Source organism: Stegodyphus dumicola, chromosome 1 (genome assembly GCF_044657685.1).
Source record: "Stegodyphus dumicola isolate Sdum_Otavi_A_Nest chromosome 1, ASM4465768v1".
Lineage (NCBI taxonomy): Eukaryota > Metazoa > Arthropoda > Arachnida > Araneae > Eresidae > Stegodyphus > Stegodyphus dumicola.
Window position 1 is genome coordinate 51,037,473 of NC_140768.1, and position 13,826 is coordinate 51,051,298.

Consider the following 13,826-nt stretch of genomic DNA (forward strand, 5'->3'; position numbering starts at 1 on the left):
CGACGAAAAGGAGTCAGGCCTGATTTACAGTCACCTTGGGATGGTTCGCACACAATCCTAAACAGGCTAAATGACGTCATGGTTCGGATTCGTAAGTCTTCGAACTCTAAACCTAAAGTCGTTCATTACGACAGGTTAGCTCATTACTATGGCCATAGTACATAATGTAAATAATTGTAAATAGTATAAAAGACCATGGTCCATTTTTGTTTTTAAATGTGTATTTGATTTGTATTTGATAGCATTTGATTTGTTTTATGTATTGCATTTATTGTTCATGTTGTTTATTATTGTAATGTAATGCTTATTAATGCATTTATGCCACAGTTGTAAGTTTTGCTTCCTGTCCAGGGATTGTACTGCCCGGGACGTGCAGTCCTTGGGAAGGGGGCAGTGTTACGAATTTGGTATTTAAAAAGCTAATGTTAGTTCAATTAGAAATTAAATGGTTTTATTTCTCGCGCAGTGCAGCGCGTGACGAATATTAAAAGAAAGCTAAGCCGGAAAATTGAAAATACAAGAGCGCGTGCATTAAATAAATAAATATCTCTTTTTATTTCGAGAAAGTACTGGAAAATTCTAGCGCGTGATTTTAAAATCTTATAAAAGGAGGAAAACATCTCAGTTTGTAGTAGTTGCTTAGTTTGTTGTTGTTTAGAAAACTACTGTTGTTGATTGTAGCGAATTCGCGGATTAGCGTTCTTTAGCTGTTTTGAATTACGTTCTATTGGATATTTGAGTAGTTAAAAGATAACTACTGTGAGATATTGTAATACTGCATGATAATTTGAGAAAATTTAAGCATTTTTGTTGTGATAATAATAAATTTTTGTTCATTTTTCATCGGACTTGTGCATTCATTTCATAACGAACCCGTACGCACGCAACAATTTTTGGTGGCAGCGGTGGGATTTGAATGCCAATAACAAGAGCGATGGAAGAACAATTGAGACAGCTCATTAGTGCTTTTGCTGCATTCCAAGAAAAGATGGAAGCTGGCCAAGCATCATTTAAGGAAGAAATGAAATTGGGCCAGGAATCCGTTAAGGAAGAAATGAAATTGGGCCAGGAATCCGTTAAGGACGAAATGAAAGCCGTTCAAGCTGGTCAAGAAGAAATGAAAAGAGAAATTACTTGCATAATAGAAAATAAATTTGAAGCTATGGAAGGCAGAATTGACGCAGTTGAAAATAAAGTTGGACATATTGAAGAAAGAGTTTCTTCGGTGAAAGAAGAAATAGAAGAAAGAGTTTCTTCTGTAAAAGAACAAATTGATGAGAGAGTTTCTGCAGTTGCCAAAGAAATGGATACTTTAAAGAAATTCGTAGCGTCGGCAGGGAGCAGGAGTGATGATTTTAAATTCTTACCAATGCCTGCTCGTCCACCTCTGAAGCTATCCACATATGATGGGAAGACCTCCTGGCAGGTGTATAAGACACAATTTTCTATCGTGGCGGATGCGAATGGATGGGATTCCCAAGCTAAGGCCTGTCATCTCGCCGCTTCTCTAAGAGCCGACGCAGCGGATATCCTTCAGACTCTTCCCGAAAACAAAAGGTTAGATTTCGAAGCTCTGTCCGGCGCCTTGGAGTTGCGCTTTGGGGAGAAGTGTTTAAAAGACTACAGCAGGCTCCAATTAAAATCTCGTCAACAGAAGCCTACCGAAACACTTCAGGAGCTTGCCGCGGATGTTGAAAGGCTGTCCCATCTCGCCTTTTCGGAATGCCCGACAGAAACAAGGGAAATCCTGTCCTTGCAATACTTTATCGACGGCATCCGAGATACTGAAATACAGAAAGCTCTACGAATGGCGGATGTAAAAGATTTAAAAAGCGCTCTGTTGTACGCCATGAAGTTCGAGGCAGCCCAGCAAGCAACTAGTAGAGATCGCTACCCAGTTAGAGCTGTGCGAGTCCATGAGCCAGTGGATCAACTGATGGCTCGTTTAGATGATTTAGCCAGACAAGTCGAAGATTTGATACGGAGTAGGAGCGAGAAGAAAGTGGCTCTAAGGTGTTGGAGATGTGGTAGTGAAGGTCACCTAAGACGGAATTGCAGAACTCCCCAGGGTACGGAATATAAAGCAGATGATTTTACCAGACAAGTCAGTGGCTTGAGACGGAACAGAAGTGAAAAGAAACTAATTCTAAAGTGCTGGAACTGCGGAGTTGAAGGCCACATACGAAGAAACTGCAGAACACCCCGAGGTACGGAAAATAAGACCATTTCCCAGCAACAACGCAGTAAACAAATTAGTGACCATATCGAGGAACGGAGGTTGCCAGATAGTGAAAAACCTTGTTTTAAAGCTCTTAAAATTTATACAGTGAGTGGCAACAATAACGGACTGTCCATCAATGGGAATATCGATGGAGTTCCTTGCAGAATGATCATTGACACAGGAGCTAATGTTACCATCATTAGGAAAGATTTAGCTGAACAGTTTAAAGATAAACTTATTTGGACGCCATCCTGTGTTACCCTTCAGACTGCGTCTGGTGACAAGATCGACATAACTGGGAAGTTAAACGTAAACATCACGTTTGGAAGTGCCGCCTACCATCACACGGCATATGTGGCGGATATTACAGATCCATGCATACTCGGATTGGACTTTTTAAGGAAATACAATTTTTCCTTAGACTTGAAAAACAACAAACTGCTTTCAGGATCTGAAGACATGACTATCCATCCTAAGAAGGGATCCTCACCTGGAAATGCCGACGCTTTGTCCGAAAGAACCAGCTCGAGAAACAGCCGAAATCATGCTAGGGTCGAAAAGAAACACCAGACTACCAGCTATTCTCCATCTCAGATGCTCTTCGGTCGAGACCTTCGTCTGCCTTGTGACCGCCTGTTTCATCGCCGTACGGATGCACCTTCATCGCCTGAGGAACACATCCAAGATGTCAAGGCCCGTTTTGAAGTGATGCACCGTTCCGCACGAAAGCGAGTGAACTTGGCGACGGAGAAAGTGAAGACCAGATACAACACGAGAGCTGCTGGACATAGATCCAACGAAGGAGACAAGGTGTGGTTGTGGAACCCGATTCGACGAAAAGGAGTCAGGCCTGATTTACAGTCACCTTGGGATGGTTCGCACACAATCCTAAACAGGGTAAATGACGTCATGGTTCGGATTCGTAAGTCTTCGAACTCTAAACCTAAAGTCGTTCATTACGACAGGTTAGCTCATTACTATGGCCATAGTACATAATGTAAATAATTGTAAATAGTATAAAAGACCATGGTCCATTTTTGTTTTTAAATGTGTATTTGATTTGTATTTGATAGCATTTGATTTGTTTTATGTATTGCATTTATTGTTCATGTTGTTTATTATTGTAATGTAATGCTTATTAATGCATTTATGCCACAGTTGTAAGTTTTGCTTCCTGTCCAGGGATTGTACTGCCCGGGACGTGCAGTCCTTGGGAAGGGGGCAGTGTTACGAATTTGGTATTTAAAAAGCTAATGTTAGTTCAATTAGAAATTAAATGGTTTTATTTCTCGCGCAGTGCAGCGCGTGACGAATATTAAAAGAAAGCTAAGCCGGAAAATTGAAAATACAAGAGCGCGTGCATTAAATAAATAAATATCTCTTTTTATTTCGAAAAAGTACTGGAAAATTCTAGCGCGTGATTTTAAAATCTTATAAAAGGAGGAAAACATCTCAGTTTGTAGTAGTTGCTTAGTTTGTTGTTGTTTAGAAAACTACTGTTGTTGATTGTAGCGAATTCGCGGATTAGCGTTCTTTAGCTGTTTTGAATTACGTTCTATTGGATATTTGAGTAGTTAAAAGATAACTACTGTGAGATATTGTAATACCGCATGATAATTTGAGAAAATTTAAGCATTTTTGTTGTGATAATAATAAATTTTTGTTCATTTTTCATCGGACTTGTGCATTCATTTCATAACGAACCCGTACGCACGCAACAATTTTTGGTGGCAGCGGTGGGATTTGAATGCCAATAACAAGAGCGATGGAAGAACAATTGAGACAGCTCATTAGTGCTTTTGCTGCATTCCAAGAAAAGATGGAAGCTGGCCAAGCATCATTTAAGGAAGAAATGAAATTGGGCCAGGAATCCGTTAAGGAAGAAATGAAATTGGGCCAGGAATCCGTTAAGGACGAAATGAAAGCCGTTCAAGCTGGTCAAGAAGAAATGAAAAGAGAAATTACTTGCATAATAGAAAATAAATTTGAAGCTATGGAAGGCAGAATTGACGCAGTTGAAAATAAAGTTGGACATATTGAAGAAAGAGTTTCTTCGGTGAAAGAAGAAATAGAAGAAAGAGTTTCTTCTGTAAAAGAACAAATTGATGAGAGAGTTTCTGCAGTTGCCAAAGAAATGGATACTTTAAAGAAATTCGTAGCGTCGGCAGGGAGCAGGAGTGATGATTTTAAATTCTTACCAATGCCTGCTCGTCCACCTCTGAAGCTATCCACATATGATGGGAAGACCTCCTGGCAGGTGTATAAGACACAATTTTCTATCGTGGCGGATGCGAATGGATGGGATTTCCAAGCTAAGGCCTGTCATCTCGCCGCTTCTCTAAGAGCCGACGCAGCGGATATCCTTCAGACTCTTCCCGAAAACAAAAGGTTAGATTTCGAAGCTCTGTCCGGCGCCTTGGAGTTGCGCTTTGGGGAGAAGTGTTTAAAAGACTACAGCAGGCTCCAATTAAAATCTCGTCAACAGAAGCCTACCGAAACACTTCAGGAGCTCGCTGCGGATGTTGAAAGGCTGTCCCATCTCGCCTTTTCGGAATGCCCGACAGAAACAAGGGAAATCCTGTCCTTGCAATAATTTATCGACGGCATCCGAGATACTGAAATACAGAAAGCTCTACGAATGGCGGATGTAAAAGATTTAAAAAGCGCTCTGTTGTACGCCATGAAGTTCGAGGCAGCCCAGCAAGCAACTAGTAGAGATCGCTACCCAGTTAGAGCTGTGCGAGTCCATGAGCCAGTGGATCAACTGATGGCTCGTTTAGATGATTTAGCCAGACAAGTCGAAGATTTGATACGGAGTAGGAGCGAGAAGAAAGTGGCTCTAAGGTGTTGGAGATGTGGTAGTGAAGGTCACCTAAGACGGAATTGCAGAACTCCCCAGGGTACGGAATATAAAGCAGATGATTTTACCAGACAAGTCAGTGGCTTGAGACGGAACAGAAGTGAAAAGAAACTAATTCTAAAGTGCTGGAACTGCGGAGTTGAAGGCCACATACGAAGAAACTGCAGAACACCCCGAGGTACGGAAAATAAGACCATTTCCCAGCAACAACGCAGTAAACAAATTAGTGACCATATCGAGGAACGGAGGTTGCCAGATAGTGAAAAACCTTGTTTTAAAGCTCTTAAAATTTATACAGTGAGTGGCAACAATAACGGACTGTCCATCAATGGGAATATCGATGGAGTTCCTTGCAGAATGATCATTGACACAGGAGCTAATGTTATCATCATTAGGAAAGATTTAGCTGAACAGTTTAAAGATAAACTTATTTGGACGCCATCCTGTGTTACCCTTCAGACTGCGTCTGGTGACAAGATCGACATAACTGGGAAGTTAAACGTAAACATCACGTTTGGAAGTGCCGCCTACCATCACACGGCATATGTGGCGGATATTACAGATCCATGCATACTCGGATTGGACTTTTTAAGGAAATACAATTTTTCCTTAGACTTGAAAAACAACAAACTGCTTTCAGGATCTGAAGACATGACTATCCATCCTAAGAAGGGATCCTCACCTGGAAATGCCGACGCTTTGTCCGAAAGAACCAGCTCGAGAAACAGCCGAAATCATGCTAGGGTCGAAAAGAAACACCAGACTACCAGCTATTCTCCATCTCAGATGCTCTTCGGTCGAGACCTTCGTCTGCCTTGTGACCGCCTGTTTCATCGCCGTACGGATGCGCCTTCATCGCCTGAGGAACACATCCAAGATGTCAAGGCCCGTTTTGAAGTGATGCACCGTTCCGCACGAAAGCGAGTGAACTTGGCGACGGAGAAAGTGAAGACCAGATACAACACGAGAGCTGCTGGACATAGATCCAACGAAGGAGACAAGGTGTGGTTGTGGAACCCGATTCGACGAAAAGGAGTCAGGCCTGATTTACAGTCACCTTGGGATGGTTCGCACACAATCCTAAACAGGCTAAATGACGTCATGGTTCGGATTCGTAAGTCTTCGAACTCTAAACCTAAAGTCGTTCATTACGACAGGTTAGCTCATTACTATGGCCATAGTACATAATGTAAATAATTGTAAATAGTATAAAAGACCATGGTCCATTTTTGTTTTTAAATGTGTATTTGATTTGTATTTGATAGCATTTGATTTGTTTTATGTATTGCATTTATTGTTCATGTTGTTTATTATTGTAATGTAATGCTTATTAATGCATTTATGCCACAGTTGTAAGTTTTGCTTCCTGTCCAGGGATTGTACTGCCCGGGACGTGCAGTCCTTGGGAAGGGGGCAGTGTTACGAATTTGGTATTTAAAAAGCTAATGTTAGTTCAATTAGAAATTAAATGGTTTTATTTCTCGCGCAGTGCAGCGCGTGACGAATATTAAAAGAAAGCTAAGCCGGAAAATTGAAAATACAAGAGCGCGTGCATTAAATAAATAAATATCTCTTTTTATTTCGAGAAAGTACTGGAAAATTCTAGCGCGTGATTTTAAAATCTTATAAAAGGAGGAAAACATCTCAGTTTGTAGTAGTTGCTTAGTTTGTTGTTGTTTAGAAAACTACTGTTGTTGATTGCAGCGAATTCGCGGATTAGCGTTCTTTAGCTGTTTTGAATTACGTTCTATTGGATATTTGAGTAGTTAAAAGATAACTACTGTGAGATATTGTAATACTGCATGATAATTTGAGAAAATTTAAGCATTTTTGTTGTGATAATAATAAATTTTTGTTCATTTTTCATCGGACTTGTGCATTCATTTCATAACGAACCCGTACGCAACAATATTAAAGGTGATACGAATATTTTAATATTGTATAGTTATGCATTGTAAATACTATAACAACAGCCTTCGTCTGGCTTTTAAATGTACCGAAAAACAAACGTTCTCTCGACAAACCTCTCAGCAAACGTCCTGCCGACAAACGTCGTATCCAAGTACCTCTCGATAATGTCCAGTATCCAAGCGAAACATTAAATTCAAAAACTGCACAGAATTATCACCCTCATTTTTCCGAGTGGCAACAGTGCTGATATCAGCAACAATGGCAACAGTAATATATCAGCAAGAATAGCAACAGTGATATATCAGCAACAATAGCAACAGTGATATATCAGCAACAATGGTTGCGTGCCATCGATTTGATACGATTTCATCAAAACACATATAATTTTTAAAAAATATCATTCGAAGTTTGAAAAAATCGCTTCGAGATGTACCAATTTTCGTAGGCCGGAGTAGGCTTACGCGCAGCACAAACGAAAGACACGCACACAGACTGTTCCTTTTATTACATGTAGAAATGTGCAATTAGTAGATTATTACTAGCTTGTTTTCGGTAACGTTATTATTGGTTTGTTAACTGCTGAATGTATTTAATAAGATTGCTATATTTTAAATATTCGATATAATCTGGGGAATTATATTGCATTATTTTACTTCATAGCATCGCTATTTTTTTAATATTTGGTAAATTTGTTTTATTGCTATGTTGTTGCTTTATTTGAGTAAGTTCCAAATATTTAATAAAAATAAAACATTGTCATGGGAAATGTTGTTAACTAATAATCATAAATCCTAAATTTTATTTTGTAATTTAACTAAAGCCAACTAGAATCACTCAGGAGGCTGCCGAGAAGTACAACCATCAATAATTAAATTATAAAAGCTGTTTCCGAAACGAAACTCCCTTTTGTCATTAAGCAATACAGCCTAATTTGTTAGTTCAAATATTTCAATCTCTCTTAATGCAAATTACCCTGAGCAATTATAAATAAATGTATTTTTCTTCGTTTAATTATTATTATTTAAGATTAATTTATATTGTTTTAAAGCAATTTTTAAACTCTGAAGCACTTGAGAAGCTTCTTTCCGCCTAAAGGATAATATAATCTGCAGACTTCAGATTCTATTTTTAATTATTTAAGGTTACTCTAATTTCTTTAATAATGTGTGTTATCAGTAACAGATTCTACTAACGTACTTGTAGAAGAATGAAAGATAATTCTTTTCTTGAATGCAGTTTTTAAAACCTTGTGCAAAATTTAACTAAAATGAGTTTTAAAGAGGCTGTTTTACTGTTGTATTAACTTTGTATTATTGAAATATTTTAAGTGTATTTATTGAATGAGCGGATTATGAAAGAATGGGAAATGCTTTAATTCATAGCAAATGAACTTTAAATTTTTGATTCAGCATGGAGAAGTTCCATGTTCATATATTTAATTCTTCTTCATACAGAATCAATTATTCAGAGGTAATTAACCAAATGAGTATTTATGTAAACTTCAAAGATTCCTTTTTAGCAAAACATTTATTCAATATCTAAACTTTATTCATAACTGTTATTTATCTGATCGTTGTAAAGGAAAATATTCTGAATAACTAATGAGATGTCATAACGCTTCGTCTCAAATAAGCCTATTTGAAATATTTTAAGTTCTGTTCTAATCACCGCAGTTAAACAAAAATGGCGTTCAAATAATTCTCTTGAAATTATTTCGTTTTCCAATGCATAAAAAAGAATTATATTTTCATTCTGCATTCTTTCGGCAAGACTTTTTTGTTATTACACAGAGTGATCCAAAAGCCTTCCACATCAAAATTTTCAAAAACTGTGGAAATTCCTTAATGAATATTAATGGCAAACTGTTTCAATGAATGACACCCCTATATTACTACAAGAATATATTTACTTAAAATTTCTCCCTCATGGGGCTTACTCTTTGTAAGTACGCGTGTGGCAATCCCAAGGTATCCCGACCTATCATTTCAAGAGATCAGCTTCTTGGGGTGAAACGGGGTTATTATACCTGAGCTCTAATGACCTTTCTTCCTTTTCTTTTCCGTCTCTCTTTATTAGTTCTTTTTCCATTTTCAACGCACCTATGGTTTCTATTTCGAAAATTGGCGCTCATGTTTTGCTTTATTTCTTTGTCTTTAGTTTCTCATGGAGAGAAAGCTGCGTACGCGTTTGCTTTGCATTGTGATCTGTAAGCCCGGAAAGAAGTAGTTGAGAAACGTTTTGTAGTTGAGGGACGAGGTACTGTCCCCAACACATTGCTTTGGACAACACTGCTTTAGATTTTAACGGGAAGCATTTAGCTGTTCCCGCTAGTGTAAATCCACTGATCACTCCCCCTGAGGATCTGTGGCTTGGGGATAAGCTTTAGAGAGTTCCTGGAAAGTTTTCGGGATTTCCGATTGTATATAGGCCCCGGTTAAACCTGGCGTAGGAATTCCATCCCTTTGTTAAACTCCGTGGTGGATGGGGCTGCCGGGTCCGAATACTTTTTTCCCCTCAATGAGTACAACAAATGCAGAAAATTAAAATTTCCCAAATCCAAATACTAATGAAAAGGAGCGAATTCTGAAAAAAATACGAATTCTGAAAAAAAAAGATCTTTTCCTTGCAATTACTAATTATACAGAAGACCAATAAAAAAATGTCTTCCTTCTTGTTTCAAAAGCTTATACAGTCTTCTATTCAGACCCCCTCCCGGCCCCAAAAAAGATAACAGTTGCGATCTTGAGATCTCTTAACTGAAATTGATTCTTCAATTCAATTTGCTAATTTCCTGGCATTAAAATTATTTGATCAAGTTGATGTCAATGTGCCTGCCCATAAAGCTCTAAATTACTGTTGTGGAGTTATTTCTGATGTTGGTCTTCTTTCGTTTCAGAAGATGAAACAGTCTGCCCATGTCTGTGCAGCCATGATGTCTGTGCAGCGAGACGGATCAAGATGCGCAAAGAATTTCAAGTAATCGGAACTAAGCATACAATCCTGACTTTTATTTCGCCTGATCTGCCAAAGAGTATTAAAGCCTGCTGCTTGCACTGCCCCGTAAGACCTTACATACCAATCCACTTGCGATGTTTTGACAACAATGCCTTCTCCGGGATTTGAACCTGTTCTCTTTTGTATCGAAGTCGGCTCCCCTAACCACTATACCTGGATGGCACATCGAAACTATAGGACAACCATCCCGCTCCAAAGCAAGACGACTCTGATCCGAAATTTATGATGAAGCAGAAAAGGAGTTCAAGTGTATATTAGAACAAGTAATTTGTTGACCTTCTAAATGTAACTTTATTGCAATATAATGTATAAATTGTATGTATAAATGTTACTCTAAATGAAACATGTTTAACTGTTTATTCTTTTTTTTTCAGTTCGTTTTTGTTCTGTCGGGCTGGCCTCTAAAAGCTTTGAGGCTGAATCATCGGTCAGAGAAGCTGGGAGCTTCGCTCTTGTAGTAACATAGTAACTCTAAATGTAACTGGTCATTACCTTTACACGTAGTAATAAAAGGCTTATCGGCATTAAGTAAATTAGTTGAAATCATAAAAATACAATATTTCCTCCCCCACCCCCAATGCAGACTCTAGCCGTTTTTTGAGTCTCACATTTATACCAATTTTAAAAAACAATGTATGACACGTCTAGTAAATTCCAAGCATTTAATACTTAAACGCACACAAGAAAATAAATGCAGTGCGAATTTTCTTTGCCTCTCAATTTTTGTAACCAAAATTTCTTCTGGTATTTTTTCATAGCTGGATAGTTGAAATCAAATTTTTGTATAAAAACCCCCAACCTCTTAATGTAACTGGATTTTCAGTATATCTAAGTTTTACATAGTTACATTTATTTGAGGAGATTTTTCCATTAACTAAAGCATTTTTAAAACTTATTTTATTTCCTAGGGGGTTATTTTTATATGCTGGCAACGATAGTAAAAATGCCAAATTTGTATTCTTGAATAATTTCAGAGATGGAATTCAAATATTCTCTTGCTTATTCTTCTCTTCCCTTGCCTTAAATCAAATTTCGAAATTTCCACAAATAAAATTTTTATGCAGCGCTAGAAAAGCATTCTTTTATTCTTATTATTCCGGGTGAACTAGATTAATATTTGTGCTCCAGCAAACAATAAGCAAATCAATCAATTATTCTGCTTCGTCTGCCGTTGTTATAAAATGCACATTGTTCAGCTACTTCTTAAAAGGCGTTTTACTTTGCGGGTACGAAAACAAAATCGTTACCCTCTTTCTTGGTGAGATCAGATATCATTTTAATGCTTCTTATTGAAACTATGTATACACAAAACTTCTTCTCCCCCCCTAAATTTTCTTTATGATTATGAAGAGAAAAAGAGGATGGCATTCTCTAAAAGAAGATTTTTTTATTTATTACTGCTGCAAACGTAGTTCAGAAGTAGATTCAGTTGCCGTTTTGTTGCTTTGGTTTATTTGATTATCTCAAAGCATTCAAGGAATATCTGCCTACGGACAGGGATGTCTTCGTGGAAGATTTTCTACGAAAACTGACTCATCTACACGTTACACATGAGGAAAATCACGAAAATGCCCATGCAGCCAGCCTGTTCACCAAAATTCGAACCCGGACTGAACTACCAATGTTCAGCTACTTTACCGATAGTTCGCTGATGTGTAGTTGTAGTACGGAGTCAATAGGAAGAAAAACACTTTTTTTAAGTGCAAGTCGCTAAATAAATTATCTAAATTTTGAAGTGTTTTATTATTGTTATTATTAGTAGTAATTTATTAGTCCAAAGGGGCTTTGTCTCTGAAGGACTATTGTTTTCGTTTTGCAATTTTGCGTTGAATCACTATAAAGGTCCGTTTCACTTTTCAAACTGTTGCCACCAAATGTTATTTATTATTAGTCCTGCATTATATTTGAAGAAATTAAATAATGAAAAATCTGCATAAATGTATTTCTCGCATTGTGATAAAACAGTGGTACATAGAGCCTTCAAATTTTGAATGACGTAATTCTCCTACGAATATGGGCATATGGAAGACTAAATTTGAAATTTGTTTTATTACGGATTTCATATTTTGTAAAACTTTAACGAATTTTTGATTAACAAACTCAAGGATTTCAAAGCGAGCAATGGCAACACTCTACGGGGGGGGGCAAAAACCTTTTTAATTCCAGCTCGCGGAACTGTGTATCGAAAATTCTAAAGATATGCTCATTTTAAAATTATTTTGCGACATTGCTATTGAACTGAATTTTATGGTTTAAGTGCAAAGAACATGATATTTAATAAATAAAGGTAACACACAAAACGTTAAAAAAAGGCCACTTTGGACGTAATTTAAAATCTGAAACCTTTCAGATTTTTTTTATTATTATTATTTTATTAGTATTTTTATTATTATTATTTTATTAGTATTTTTATTTATTAGTATTTATATTATTATTTTTATTATTATTTTATTAGTAGTAAAGCCACTTTGTGGCAGAATTCACAAACGCAGTAAAACGTGCTGCTATCCATTGGAGCAAAATTAAATTGATATAATTTAAACTAATAACCAACACATTTTTAAAAAGTGAAAATATTTTTTTGCGATGCGTAACTGATTTTCAGCAATGCCCAGCTCTGTTTTACATTTTTATGCTCTGTGCAATAGAGTCTAGTAAAAAAAAAAAATAAATAAAGTAATAAAGAGTAAAAAATTTAATACTGATTTAAATATGAAATTTTTAATAATAATAGAAATAATGTTTAATTGATAGTTTTAGTACGCAATTAACGAGTTTCATCAATCGATCAATTTTATCTCGGTCCTTTGTGCAAATTAATTTCATATTTTATCCTGCGTAATAATGTTGCGAAATAGTGAACAACTGATGTTAGAATGCCAATTTTTATATTTACTTATATGGAATTTATCACCCGATCCTTTATCATATATGCTATATTTTAGATCTCCCTCATTGCTCTTAATATTTAAATCGAAAAAACCTATAATTATTTAGTGTTTTATATAATTTGAAGTTATTTTTATAAAAACAAACAGAAAATCTTGACTTTAAACTGCAACCCATGTCACAACATAGAATGATTATATCTTCGATAATACTGCCGAAGTATTGATTTATCTGTTATACGGTACAATATAAAGAATATTATCTGAAAGAAGTATCCGAACTCCGACTATCCAATTATCCGAACTCCGACTATTCAATTATCCGAACTCCAACTATCCGAATCGCTTTCAGAATTTAGGAAAGAAATTAGACGGAAACGACGGATAATCAACGATTTCAGACATTGAAAGGAGAAAACCTACACTTTTAAACTTCGTGTCACTGCTTGAAGAAGAAAGATGGAAGTTCTTCAAGAAAATCAGTGAAGGTAGCAACAAACAAAAATTTAGCAGATGTCGTTTTCAAGTGGTTTTTGCAGCAACGAGAAACCCAATTTATGTTTCGATTTTTTATGAAAAAGTTAAGATCCTAGCTCAGAAACTTGGTTGTTCATCATTTAAAGCAAGTGACGGTTGGCTAAGAAATTTTAAGTGCAGGCACGGTGTCAGTCAAACAGCTTACTTTAACCGAGATGCTCAGCAAGCAATGACCTTCAGCACTCGTACTGTACAGTACGCTATATAACACGTACGTAAAAGTGTTGCCTTTTCATTTTAATTAATTAATTCAAACCTCTTTTTCTATAAAAATAGTTTTTTTGTCCATTTTCAGCGTACTGTGCATACAGTAATTAGTTAAAATGTACCTAGACTCTTCGAAAAAAATACGATTATCCGAATTTTTGATTATCCGAATGGGGTCCGATCCTAG

The 13,826-nt window shown here is 36.7% G+C and overlaps 1 long non-coding RNA gene across 1 annotated transcript in view; it reads left to right on the forward strand.

The window, feature by feature from the left end:
• Window positions 1–10,331, forward strand: part of LOC146999076 (uncharacterized) — a 201,910-nt gene extending 191,579 nt beyond the window's left edge. Inside the window, exon 3 of the long non-coding RNA XR_015039401.1 lies at window positions 9,889–10,331. This is a non-coding gene — a long non-coding RNA (uncharacterized LOC146999076). The remainder of the gene's footprint in view (window positions 1–9,888) is intronic.
• Window positions 10,332–13,826: the final 3,495 nt, after the last annotated feature.